This window comes from Mytilus trossulus, chromosome 9, assembly GCF_036588685.1.
Source record: "Mytilus trossulus isolate FHL-02 chromosome 9, PNRI_Mtr1.1.1.hap1, whole genome shotgun sequence".
In the NCBI taxonomy this organism is placed as follows: domain Eukaryota; kingdom Metazoa; phylum Mollusca; class Bivalvia; order Mytilida; family Mytilidae; genus Mytilus; species Mytilus trossulus.
The window spans coordinates 48017529-48032412 of record NC_086381.1 but is presented as its reverse complement, the minus strand read 5'-3'; the positions used below and the strand labels follow the sequence as shown (position 1 = coordinate 48032412).

The 14884-nt window shown below is 32.7% G+C and overlaps 1 protein-coding gene across 1 annotated transcript in view; it reads left to right on the top strand.

Moving 5' to 3' along the window:
• The window catches only part of LOC134684692 (piggyBac transposable element-derived protein 4-like), a 47440-nt gene that overhangs the window by 889 nt on the left and 31667 nt on the right, over positions 1-14884 (top strand). The window lies entirely within an intron of this gene.

Below are 14884 nucleotides of genomic sequence, written 5' to 3'. Positions count from 1 at the left end.
AAATTATTCATGAAAGTGGATGTTCATAAATCATGTTTAAGCGATAAAAACACGTGACAGAAAGTTACTAAATTGTAAGAAGTATTCTTCAGAATAATTATTTATATTATATTTCTAAATGAAAATGAACAGTTTACCATGGGAAAGACGCGATACATATTTTGTTGTATTTCAATCGTATACTGACCATCACTGCCAACCTACTATGCAATTCCGGTTAAGTATTGTTCATTGTACAGTGGAGATCAGTTCTAACCTCTCATTAAATCTGTCAGAATCTGTCAGGAGAACTGTTCTAGAACAGTACGTAGAACTGTCAGCCTGACACCTTTTAGTCAGTTCTAGGTTAGAACTGTTCTAGCTAGAACTGACTTGGTCAGTTCTAGCTAGAACTGATTTGGACAGTTCTACCTAGAACTGATCCTGACAGTTCTACCCTAGAACTGATCCTGACAGTTCTACCTAGAACTGACCAAATATTTGGTCAGTTCTACTTCTAGAACAGTTCTGCGGTTAGAATTGATTACAAATTCTACGGCTAGAATTGATTTATAAATTCTACGGCTAGAATTGATTTATAAATTCTACGGCTAGAATTGATTTATAAATCCTACTGCTAAAATTGATTTATAAATTCTACGGCTAGAATTGATTTATAATTTTTAAGAAATATTTGACTAAATATAAAGGCTTCAACAAAATAGAGATTAATATTATAAAGAGTTTTGCTATTTTGACGGTTTTATTTCAAATTTTTCGTCGGCAAGAGAACATGTTTAACCCCGCCATATTCTGCATGTATGTGACTGTTCCAAGTCAGGAGACTGTTATTCAGTGATTTTCTTTTGTTGATGTATTACATAAATTATTTGTTTTTCTTTCATTTTTTGAACATAAATTAGGCCGTTAATATGGGGGAGGGGGCATTATTATTTCAATTGTTTTACATTTGTCATTCCGGGAGTCAGGATGGCTCGTTTTAAATAACAAAATTATCTTACCATCTATAATGTAATACGTTGTTCCGGCGGATCCAGCTGTTTTAAAAGGGGTGGGGGTTGGGGTCCCAACCCAGGAAAAAAAGGGGGGTCCAACTATATGTCCCCATTCAAATGCATTGATCGTCCAAAAAATGGGTCACCCCCTCTGGATCTGCCATCGATCCACTATAAACTTTAACTGACCATATTTGATTTCTTCATATAAATCTATATACTTTTAGCTGCACATTGCAGGAATCCAGTTTATTTTAAGGCAAGGATACCAATTATATTGGCAAACATTAATGATTTTAAAATTTTATTTGCAATCAATTTATAATACTAGCATGTCCTCTTTTAATTTAAAATATTGAATCTTAAACAAATGTGACATCTGTTTACGAGTAGTTTTCAGTTATAATTTTAGGTCAAGAGGGACTGTAATATCAGAGACATATATGTCTCTGGTAATATACACGTACAAGTTACAGCAATATTGGAAAACAATGACCTAAAAATTTTGTTCGCATGAATTTAAAGTGCCAGCATGTCCTCTTTTTATTCAAAGTATTGAATCGTAAACAAATATCAGTAGTTTTCATACTTCAGACTGAGTCATGTAATAAAATGTTTTGACCACATCAATCTAAACTGACCTTATTTGCTTTTTTTTCTGCAAATCTATTTAGCTGCACAGTAATTCAGATATAATTTTAGGTCAAGAGGGACTGGAATATACAAGTTACAGTACAGCAATATTGGAAGACAATGACCAATGATGACCTCAAAACTTTGTTCGCATGAATTTATAGTGCCAGCATGTCCTCTTTTTATTCAAAGTATTTAATCATAAACAAATATCAGTATTTTCATACTTTAGACTGAGTTGTGTAATAAAATCTACTGACGCATCAACTAAAACTGACCATATCTGCTTTTTTTATGCAAGTCTATATAGCTGCACAGTACTTCAGTTATAATTTTAGGTCAAGAGGGACTGTAGTATATAAATAACTGCAATATTGGAAATAAAAGAACAAAAAAAAAAAATTCATTGATTGAGAGTGCATTTCCTACTTTTATTCAAAATATCGCATCAGAAACAAACATCCTTAGATTTCATATCTGAAATTATTTGTCTGCATCAATCAAACCTGACCATATTTGACAGCATCAACCAAAAATGACCATATATGCTCTTTTTTATGTACCGTTAACTCTTTTAGTTGCATAGTAAATCTGTTATATTGTTATGTAAGAATTAATTGTATAATACAAATGATAGAAATATTGGAACACCTAATTTCTTTTGCATCAATTAACAGTGTCAGCGTGTCCTCTTTTTAATCAAAATATTGCATCATAAACAAATTTCAGTAGTTTTCATACCGAAGACAGACTGGTATAACAAAATTGTGTGTCTGCAGCAACCAAAACTGACCATATTTACACTTCATTAGATAATTATATAGCTGCATAGTAAATCACTTATAAAATTGAGAAAGGAAATGGCGAAAGGTGTCAAAGCGACAACAACCCGACCAAAGAGCAGACAACAACCGATCACGATGGATAGTATAATTCAAATGACAGCATGTCCTCTTTATATTCAAAATATTGAATTGCTACCAAATTTCAGTAGTTTCGATATATCAGACTGAGTTGTTTTAATAACAGCATTATTTGACTACATCAAACAAAACTGAACATATATACTTCATCATGTAAATAAATACATGTATGGCCTCATTGTAAACCAATAATATTTCTATGTCAGGATAGATACTGCATGATAAAGACGATTTAGCGAGCCCTTATTTCCTCTCTGTATCGATAATATTATTATTTATTAAGAAATGACTGTAATATTTTTTCTGTCTATGAAGAAATAACATAAAAAATTTGGTGCACACTGAATAACGTGGGTAGCAGGTTTTTTTAACAGTGTGCATGCACCACATTTTTTATGTTATTTCAAATAGACAGAAAAAAATATTAGTCATTTCTTATAATTTAATTCTAACTTCCAATTTAAAACTTGGCACACAATGAAAAAACGTTGATGACGATACGGTCACATGACTAACTTTTATCTATGGGCTGATACATGTAACAAAATAACGTCAGCCAATCAGTGACCTGTTACATCCAAAATTAAATTATTAAATAATGAATCGTCACAAAAGTGACTTTTTAAGTCAGTGTAGTTCATGATGTGTTTTTTTTTAAACAAAACTATTTAACGGCATCATCCAACACTACATGACTGATTCATATACTTTATTTTAAAATGAAAAGTACATGTATGAGAAGTTCTCTTCTTGGAATAATTTGAAGTCAGTTCTAGGGTAGAACAGTTCTAGCTAGAACTGTTCTAGGACAGGTTAGAACAGTTCTATGACAGATTATTCTGACAGTTCTAATGAGAGGTTAGAAGTGATCTCCACTGTATATCTGGATTCGAACCGATGCTATCTAAATGTTTAAATTGTCTCTTTATACTAATGCATGTTTAATTAAAGAAAGTGTTTGTTTATACATATATTTAACTGATAGAGGCACATGACAGAACTGTTACGTCACAATCGCCAATTTGTTTTGATATTCTTTAAAAATAGTCATTTGCAATTTACTGATTACTGGAAACAAACTTATAAACTCTAGACGATTCGTGGCATAATCTATTAGACCATGTGTAGTATTGCTGTGCTTTAGCACCTAATAAAGAACTGGTGTCATTTCGTGCACATAGAGAAATTGACATCACTCATAAACATTCCCACCAGCTGAATCATAGGGTTTTAATGTATTTATGAGTGTCGTAGACAAGACTGCACTTTTAACACAAGACGCTTTCATCATCATAATTTGTAGTATAATGAAGTAGCACAGGAACGTAATTGAACTGACCAATATCAAATTACCATGTCAAACAAACACTTTCTTTGACAAATTGATCAATTATGCTGCCAGAAGCTAATGGATTTATTGCTAGAAAATTCACACCGTATACAGCGAAACAGTCTGTCGTATTTAACAATTTAATTTAGAACAAGAACAATTCAAATTTAATTACAGTCAGGGATAATGATTTTTCGATTAGGAAGTATTGCGCGATAAGTATTTTAAAAACAAGTCTATCTTTATATACTTTGAACAAGGGAGCGTCCTGTAAGATGAATTTTGTACTTGACTGTTTTAATTTCAACCCAACGTTTCTGAAATAGAATGAGTTTCATTTGATTAGTCTTGCCTTTAGTCTAGATCTGAATAAGTACGATGTTCCATTTTGAGAAAGTTTTAACGTTACCTGAAAAGGTCGTGTTTCTACTTAATAATAAAAAATGCTCAAAAAGACCTTATATATTCATCGGTACGTTAGTAGGGTTCGGGCCTGTTAATATGGCTAGTTGTCTGAAACATTGTTAAAGTAGTAAGTTAAGCTAAACATGTAGTAATGAGACATGGAATATTCGCAAAGTCCACGTTATGAAAACGTTCAGTGATTGCGAAAGTGTTGTCATTATGTTCTGCGATATATTGAGTCTAGTACATATCCTTTCATATATTTAATAACACTTGATATTACGAAATACCTTCTTAGAACATTCTTCTTCCCTGATGTACTTACATGTATGTCAAGGCGTTAGTAACACGTCAGATTTGCATAAAAAATATTTGAAAATAGACCGGAATGTCTTTTAAACATAATGAATAACTAAGTAATAATATGACAAAATAGGTTTCCATTTTCAAAGAGGTATGGCCAATTTATCGATGATTTTTTTCACAGAAGGGCCAATTTCAAAAAGTGCCAAAAGAATAAAATTTACTATAAAAATAAAAAATAAAAATGCTTTTTGATCAATATCTCGATTTACATATATTATGACATGTGTGATCAAAAGTTAATTTGACCCTAAAAAAGGATGAAAGTCCAATATGCGGATTTTCAGGTGTTTTTAGGTGAGAAAAACATGGAATCCCCTAAGAAGGACATTTTAAACCCCAAAAAAGTTATACTTTTTATGACTGTTGTTATTCATACAACTTGTTCACTCAAAAATGAAATTGGTTTAGAGTGTCCTTATTACATAAAAAACAACTTTTTAAAGAAAAAATTGTATCGATATAGATTCTTAATAAGAGAGATATGTATAAGCATCGCCGTAGCTCCATTAGTAGAGCACAGAACTACTAATAAATAATGGTTTTAAAGAAAGGGTTCGAATCTCGCTCAGAATATTTGCATTGTTTGTATTGTTAAAAACATGTATTAAATTTTAATGTTTCTATCATATTTTTTCGGATGTTTGCTAAGTTCATAGAGTCATTCTATCTCATTTTGACTCATAGTTTACTAGTTTATCATTTTACATGTATCAAAGAAAAAAAAATGTATTGCTTATTGTGTGCATTCCTAGACTATCCATACTCTTGACTTACTTTCTATTAATGTGGTTACATTTATTACATATATTCAAGGACCAACTGCCGTCAAACTGATAACCAATAACACGAGAATTAATTCTATAGCAATGAAACCTACATATTGCGGGGGTTATATACACATAACTTAAAATAAGGCCATTGTATACAAGTTTCAAAACAACACAAACTATTTTTCGAAACCGTTTTTGAACATGGTATCATATGTAACAAATGCAGTCAACAACAACTTTGTCGCCAATTCACAAACTGTTTAGATACCAGTTCTGAAATGTTTACCACCGTCCCTACACCGGTACTTCAGTCATCAGAAAATAAAACAACACAACAGAACAATCAATTACACTACAAATCGTGATTGTAGGTAAAACATCAAGAAGCTATTGCATCTGTATCACAACGAAGGTCCGATTTGTTAAAATGACAGAAAAGGCAATATAACATGTGTCAGTAACACAGGGTGATCTATGACTTACTGACGGTATTAAAGATGTTCTCGGGTTAAAATATAAACATGTAGTATCTTATCTTATAGACGATAAAACCTTAAAAGACCAGGAAAAGTACAGATATACATATATTTAGAATGAGACAATCAAGATTTGAATTTGTTCCGTGTTATTTGGCTCCTTGGCATGTTACGTGGTATGGCACCTTGCATAAAGGATGATAATAATAAAATAAAATCAATATTAAAAAATCAATAGTCTTGGCCTTGTTTATGTAGGAATACCTGTTCAAGGTATGAAAATAGATGACGTGACGTATTATCATGTACTATAATTAACATCTATCGGGCTATTTAAAGCATGATTTACCTATCTAATCGAATGAAACAAATCGCCGGCAAATTGGCCATGGCTCTTTTAGAAGAATAGCTAACGCAGGCATATCATTTTGATCAATAAAGTCATGATGGTGACTGTAAACTTATTTCGTTTTCAGTGGTATATTTCTATTAAACAAGGTGTGGGTAAAGACTACGTTCCTGTGAATGAATAGATATAGGAACTTTTAGGTGTAGCCTTTAAGGTGTAACACCACTAATTCAGGCCCGGCCAGAAAGCACATACCAGAAAGTAGTACACATTTAACACAAAATAGTTCCTACGCATGGACATAACTTTCAAAATATTTAGAATATTTTATTAATCTTGGTATCAAATGAAAGCTGCATGACTGGTGATCATTGTAGAACAATTTTTGACTGATAAATTTGAATAATAAAAAATGGCATGAAATTTAAAAAGGAGGGTACATTTTGCCTTTTTGTCAGATCGGAAGTACCTGTTTTGGTACATCCGAAGTTCCGGGAACCAGTTCTTTCTTATATGCCATGTAAGGTATGTTGATTTTTTCAGTACAGGACACCAGAAGGTGTTACTTTGACATGCAATGATTGTCACTTTATTTGAACTTGAAATAAAAGAGGTGTGCCTGCTTGAAAGGGAGGAATTTAACCTAGAAAGCAATGGGACCATGAATTAGTGGTGTACTTCCTTAAATATTGATCCTAATGCACCGTGTCCTTTATGGAATCTCATGTTTGGAAACTAAAGTATGTACAGTTTTCTAGAAGGAGTCTGAAATAAAGATCTGATTTTCGGATTAGGAGTAAGGTTGTACATTTATTTAGGGTTTTCTCTGATAGCAAGCGTGGGCATGAATCTCTAAAGGCAGGGTTTGATTACTTAAATGTTTGTCTAGATTTGGTATCAACTAAAATTGAGAATGGAAATGGGGAATGTGTCAAAGCGACAACAACCCGACCATAGAGCAGACAACAGCCGAAAGCCATCAATGGGTCTTCAATGTAGCGAGAAACTCCCGCACCCAGGGGAGTTTTTCAGCTGACCCTAAACAAATGTGTATACATATACTAGTTAACTGATAATGGACGTTATACTAAACTCCGAATTATACACAAGAAACTCAAATCAAAAATCATACAAAACTTACAAAGGCCAGAGGGTCCTGACTTGGGACAGGCGCAACATTGCGGCGGGGTTAAAAAAGTTTTTTTTTTAAAACTCAACCCTCCCCATATACCTCTAGCCAATGTAGAAAAAACAAGTGCACAGTTTGAGAAAAGTCCGCGTCCGATGTCAGAATATGAAACAAAAGAAAATAAACAAATTGACAATAATGCATAATTAACAACAGACTTCTAGCAGTTACTGACATGCCAGCTTCAGACCTCAATTAAACTGATATCAGACGTGCTATCTGACTACTTAAAATCAGCAACAATATAAAGCGTAGTCATGTACACTGCAATAGGTCCTTCGATTCAATTAATTAGGATAAAGCATTCACAAATTGTTAAATGGATACAATGCATTTTTCAAAGACTTAAAATTACACTTTAATTTAATTCGATATAGGTATTCATAGATATAGGAAGATGTGGTGTGAGTTCAAATGAGACAACTCTCCATCCAAAAAACAATTTAAAAAAAGTAAACCATTATAGGTCAATGAACGGCCTTTAACAGGGAGCCTTGGCTCACACCGAACAACAAGCTATAACGGGCCCCAATTACTAGTGTAGAACCATTCTAACGGGAAAACCAACGGTCTTATCTATATTGAAAAAAAAACGAGAAACGAGAAACATGTATAAATTACATATACTGTACAACAGATTCCTGACTTAGGACAGGTGCAAACATTTGCAGCGGGATTAAACGTTTTAATGGAATCATGTCTACTTACTTTATGATCGGAGGAAACACAATTAAATTGTCTACCAAATAAAATGCAACATTTTCAAATACATATGGACTCAGGTGCATACATGTATGTGTAGCGAAACTGTTTCTTAAACTTTGAATTTTTGAAGCACTTAAGACATGTTTACCCAAGAAGTTGATCTATCAATGCTCCTCAACTTCGTCTTTTATTTGCCCCTTTTTTCATGCTAGCGTCAATGATGAATCTTTTTAGCCGACGAAACGCGCGTCTCGTGTACAAAATTATAATAACGGTTAATATGACAAGTTTAATCACAATGTATTACATGTATTCATGGATTGGGTTGATGCATGCTTATATTTATTAACCTATGGCTGCCTCCAACGTTTATCTTTGAACCTCGTATTCAAGAAAAGTCGTGTAACAGTTGTTAATTGTACACTATATGTTCAGCCGTCAAACTCTAGGTTGCTATTAAATGGTACATGTATATTCTTTTGCTTTCATTTAATGAAAGCAGAAGAATATACCATTATTGGCGTTGAAGATTTTTGTCGATGTAAAAAAAAAATGTTTGTTAGTTATATAATAATCATAATTTGAAGAACGATGTGGTGACGAATCGTTTTTAATATAGTTACTGTATATGTAGATATTTTTCACATTTTTAGAAGAAGAATTTGTCGGTTTGTTGCGGCATGTGTACTATGAGGACCAGATGATAATACTATATTAGTAAGTTGTTCTGCGCCCTTGACTTGTTGATTTCCTGACATCTCTTTTTGAAATCATAGTAAAATCTTTCTTAACCGCAAAAAAAGTATAGACAACCACCACACCACTAAATCAAAACGAACGAAGTGTTGTTGTTGACATAAATAAAATATATCCACAACATATTACTACTACCGATATTAAGATATATGAGGGGATTATTAAACATAAGCAGAGTGTACTTTGATTCACACATCCATGCCAAGAAATTGCCTCCGTTGAAATTCTGCAAACACCCCATAGAGAAAATAACATACTAGAAGATTAATATTGACCATTGAGTATATGGTCGTGTTCTAAGCGACACGTACACGAAGGTCATCAATTATTTTGTTGAATGAAATCAAATCTTTTACTACTAATGGGTGCCGTAGGAGGTCAACCGGAATTTTTTTATCGAGGATCTCTTGGCATGATAGTATTTTGTAATACTGATTAATATTCAAAGAGCGGAAGGACATTGCACACCCGCCATATATAAAACGACAGGTAATTTAATTGTCAATTAGACAGCTTATCACAATAGTTAAAATCACTTATTAACTGTAAGACAATCATCATGTTATATTATCTGCATACAACATATAAGTATAATTATACTTCTCTGTGCCTGTGGTGTAATCATAAACTATGTTGACATTCAAATGTCTTTCTGTTCCCTGGTTTTGCTGAGCCTGTGTCCTTGGGTTGGTGTCACAATCACATATCTCTTTCGGTTTATGGTATTTACCAAAAGCAGACTTAGCTTGTTACACTAAAAAAAATGTTAGAAATTCAGAATCAGACGGACAAGCACGTTCGGTAATTGCAAGTGCATGTAAGACTTTTACGCGATTAATAAGCAAGTATGCGCTATTCCTTTTTGTTGTGCATGTACACATGTAGTTGCTATTAAATAATATAATACTGTAATTGCGTTATGTTCACGCTGTTGTTCGCAATTCATTTACTTGAGTAATAATGTTAGTTTTTCCTTTTTGTAATATTTCAATCTATTTATTGAATTGATTTACAGAGCACGATTAAGTATTTACATTAGTTAACCGACTAATCTACAATATAAACTAGATTAATAATGCATCATGTAAACGCTTCAAAAACGGTAACATTTATGAATGCCAAGACTTTATATATGAGGACTATCCATTATACATACTAATGATACTAGTATGAAAAGCAAAATGTTTTGGACACATTTGATATATTATGAAAAACAAATACGACAGACACAAACCAACGACAACCACGGAACAATATGGCAAAACAAGGACTAGGCGCATATATAATGTGAAAAAGTCAAACACGTTTACGAAAGCTAATACTTCCTTTAACCATTCCACTTCCGGAGTCAGAGATGTGAAAACTTAAGCGCATGAGGAGATATGTGACTTGATAAGACACAGACTAGTAAAATGCAGCCTTATACATCTAAACAATAGTTATCAAAAGTACCAGACGCGCGTTTCGTCTACATAAGACTCATCAGTGACGCTCAGATCAAAATAGTTAAAAAGCCAAACAAATTTAAAGTGGAAGAGCATTGAGAACCCAAAATTCCAAAAAGTTGTGCCAAATACAAAATTTTGCATGAAGTGGTTGGAATCTTGATTTCTAAACAATTGTATATATTTTCTACGGCATGTAAAACAAGATGCCAGTATATAGTCACTGACATTATATGCAAGTTGATATGTATCCATTCGAAGCAGTTATATCGGTGGGCCTCGCGTTTCAAACATTTAAAATGTGAATGTCGGGAGTGGATGCATAATATAATAACACGAGATTGAGTGGTGGAATCTGTTTCTGTCAAGAGTTTTAGGCGATATACAGACAACCTTATTTCCTTTTAATAAACCATTCAAAGATGTGCTCTTTCTATGTGATATTACCATGCGCGATTGTCCTTTGTTTAGTCGTCAAAATGGGAAATTCAGAGAAAAAAAAAATGACGTAATTTCCAAATACTGATTAACGGAGAATTCATGAAAAGATATATCGGAACATTATATATATTGTGCTACCTGCTTCTCAGCTGCAGTGTTTATGCTGATTTCTTCAGTTTGTTTCAATAAAATGAATTTAAGCCGCTTTAAACGTTAGAACAGCCTAAATTATAGTGTTAATATCAATGCATATTATAGTCATTAACTCTTTTATTTTCAGATACCATCGGGGTTTTTGTAACACTCTTTGGCTTCACATATAATGTTTCATAATTTGATCTGCAATTTATAACTATTTACTACAGTATGATAAGTGGGGAAGCCTTGTTGCAAATACTAATATCTCCATTGTACTAGTTAATATGTCATTTTCACTAGCCTTTAGCAAAGCATACATTCATTTACCCTTTCAAATACGGTTAATGAAGTAGTTTGTTATATTATTGAAATTGAAGTTAAATATGCAAATATTACAAACCTCGTACGTTTGAAGAACGTAAACTAGAATTAATAACGATCCCTGGTTCAACAAAGTTAAAACTTCACAAATTCTAAGAATGGCCGGTTGTATTTGATGTACAGGACGGTTTAATAAAATTAAATACTCAACATTATTTTATTTGTCCGCTATATTTATTTCGTGTACTATAGAAGGGTAACGGAATAAAAATAGTGAAATATATATGTATCTTTTAAAAATTGATTCCTTGTAGCAAGGAACGTATATGCATATTTTCAATAATTTTCTTCAATCCCATAAATCGCTGGATTGCTGTCTCATGGCGAAAACTATCTGTCTTATCTTACTGTAAAACTTTTTACTATAAGTTAACTATAAAAAAAAAGTCCGACTTGTTATGTATGTTATAGCCTTTGCAAGGCATTACAAATGGTTATAGCGTACGCTATTGGTAACTTTACAGGCGAGCAATGCTGTCTCTAACCGCAAGCCCCCATCCAAAATCCATTAATCGCTACCCTTCTACTTCACCTTGTCATTTGGTAAAAAATCTCCCCCCCCCCCAATTTTTTATGTCTAGAAAATGTTCGTATATATATCAATTCTACCATTCTGTCACATTTAAAGTTTTACATTTAGGTTGACAAAGATGAATCATGTCTAGCGGCAAAACTTCAACACTATCGCAGATAACAGGCCATTACATCAACAAACTCAAATATTATTTGAAACAATAAATGTAATTGGAACATGTAACTGCATTATTGGGGAAAAAAGAAAGAAACAGCAACCGTTTACCATCTAAGGTTCAGGAAAAATAACAGCCACTTAACTATTATCTCCGATCTTTGCTTCAAATATAGTTGCATTATGTTAAAACGTATCAGAAAAAAGAAATTGGAAGTGGGGAAATATTATTGCTCCCTTTCCTGGTCGTATAGTAGAGCTATCTTTCTGTTCAAATTGTAAATAGAGCATTTGCATTAATCAAGTATTTACTGGCGTATCCGTATCGACGTATCGTATATATCACGTGATATCATGTGAGGAAAGGATAAATAAAGTGAAATTGGTACCAGTGAAAATATCTAATAATGCATTTATTTTTAATTGAGATCGGGGTTATATCATTATTGTAAACAAATCTGTCCGATACATCTACGTCGATCCATGCACGTATCCATATACCTGAATAATTATTTTGTTTTCCCTGTCGTTAAACGTGCATATTGAATTTCTTTGGATATTTTTGATGAAGGGTTGTGGTCTGTTTGACGTACACCTTATTTTCCATCTTACTGTCCAACTTGTACATGCTAGTCTTTTATTTTGCGCGTTCGCTTATTGTCTCATTGACGTTTATCGTATACACTTTTTGTTACTGTCAAACATGACAACCCCACAACCCCACATCTTCTTTATATATATGTTAACATGCAGTACATGTGTTATTTCATGTACGATAGAATGAAAAAAAAAAAAAACAAGAGAGAAGAAAAAAGACAAATTAAAATGGGAAAAGATGTGAGTGAAAATATCAGCAAATATTTTACCCCAATAAAACATAGGTTCACGCGAGAGACTCATAGGAACATGTCTTGAATTATCGTCCAGATTCTGTAGTTTCGGTATGGGTATTGTCATTGAGTTTCATGATATATCATTTTTTGCACCTATTTAGCGCATTGAACTTGAACTGGCTATTCTCACATTTTCATTTCATGTCCTCGGCAAAAGAAATGATCTGAACTTTTTTTTATTTTATTTTGTTTATGCTTTTGTGCAACGAAGAGATAATTGAGTATATAAACATTCGTACTTTTAATTTTCTTTGCAAATAATGGCATGAGTAGTCTTCAGTCGTAACTAAAAGATGAAAGGTTACTTTTCGAGACTACCTTATTTTCCTCACAAAGTGCACGTAATAGATCACAAACGGCGGAAAGTCACTGACTAGAGAAGGATCACATTTTGCCCTAAAAGGGACTTCCGGTTGTCCGACTGAGAGCTGAAACCTGAAGATCTAAGATTAGCAGGGGCGTTACTCTTAAAATGTTTTAGTTGTTTTTTCACATAACATCTTAACTCTCTGTCATTGAAGATAAATTGAGTTTTCCAATAAAGCAAGTTGTTTAAATAATGACTTATAGATGAGTTCAGGTAGTGCCTGTGTAGTTATGTTTTTTTTTTGTGATAGCAAAAAATGATACTAATGGGTATTGATCACTTATCCTCTTCAACTTCGTACTTTATTTGACCTTTTTAACTTTTTTGGATTGGAACGTCACAGATGAGTCTTTTTTAGACGAAACGCCGCGTCTGGCGTATATAAATAAAATTTAGTATTGGTATCTATAATTAGTTTATTTATAATACTCTTACTTAAAAAGTGCAATTTTTCGTCAAGTGACTAATGACTTTTTTTTTATTTCTATGCAGTTCATCATTTAGTCAGTACAAGAGTTAATGTTAAGATTTGCTTCAGATTGCATTCTCTGTTTTATGTTATGAACGTTATGTATATAGTATTACAGTGAAGAATTATAAGCCACACTGTATATAACAATTTGATAAACACCCTAGGTATTTTCATTAACTACTATATTGACTGATGTGGTTAATTTTAAATGTGTTTTTTTTAAATCAATTAGTTTTCATCAAACATGTTATCTTCTAAGGATTTAGCAATTTAAGTATATGGCTTCAACACAATAGTTATGCAAACAACCGCATAACAAGGAAGTGAAGAATTGTAGGTCACAATGTTAAACAATTTGATCAACAACCTACTAGGTATTATCAATTATTAGAAAACCGTGAAATAAAGTTAACTTAAAGGTCGATATCAACTATAAAAAAACACATACAAAGAACATCACGTCTTTTTTTTTTTGAATACGGTTATTATAATCGTCATCACAAAAGTGGTGCACAATATATGCTGTACTCAGCACTTATAATACTTCGTCGTGTGTTATTTATATATACTAGAACACACCCGTGATATCGCGGGTCCGTGACTGAATTAAAGTATATTACTATTTAACACATGGCTTGAGTAAAATCTCTTTGTTCTTACTGTGGTATAATCTGCATAATGCACAGCTAAGGTGTGCATTAACTACCCCAGATATACTGCACAGTTCAAATCTATTTTTACCTTTAGGGGCGGTTCCTAGATTTTGAAGTGGTGTTATTCTATAAAATAAAAACAAAAATCGACGAGTGTAGAGAGACCAAGAACAATATTGACATTATTGAGCTAAAACACGATACTTTGTCCAATACTAGGATGACGACATGTTCCCCCCGGAATCAACCATCTGCCTTGAAGTTACAACAAAATTGAACTTTGTACAAACATCGTAGTTTCAAAATAGGAAAAATGAAAGGGTTCTAATTCCTTTTTTTTCATCTTAGCTTGAACACGAAATGTATTATCATATTTTGTGTACAAGATAAATCTTAAATCAGTGTTTTAAATTCAGAAAGATGGTTAACATTTTTTTTGGTAATGTCTGCCAAAAAAGAAATGTATCTAAGAATATCTGAATTAAAGAATTCTGATTTGGATTATCTTT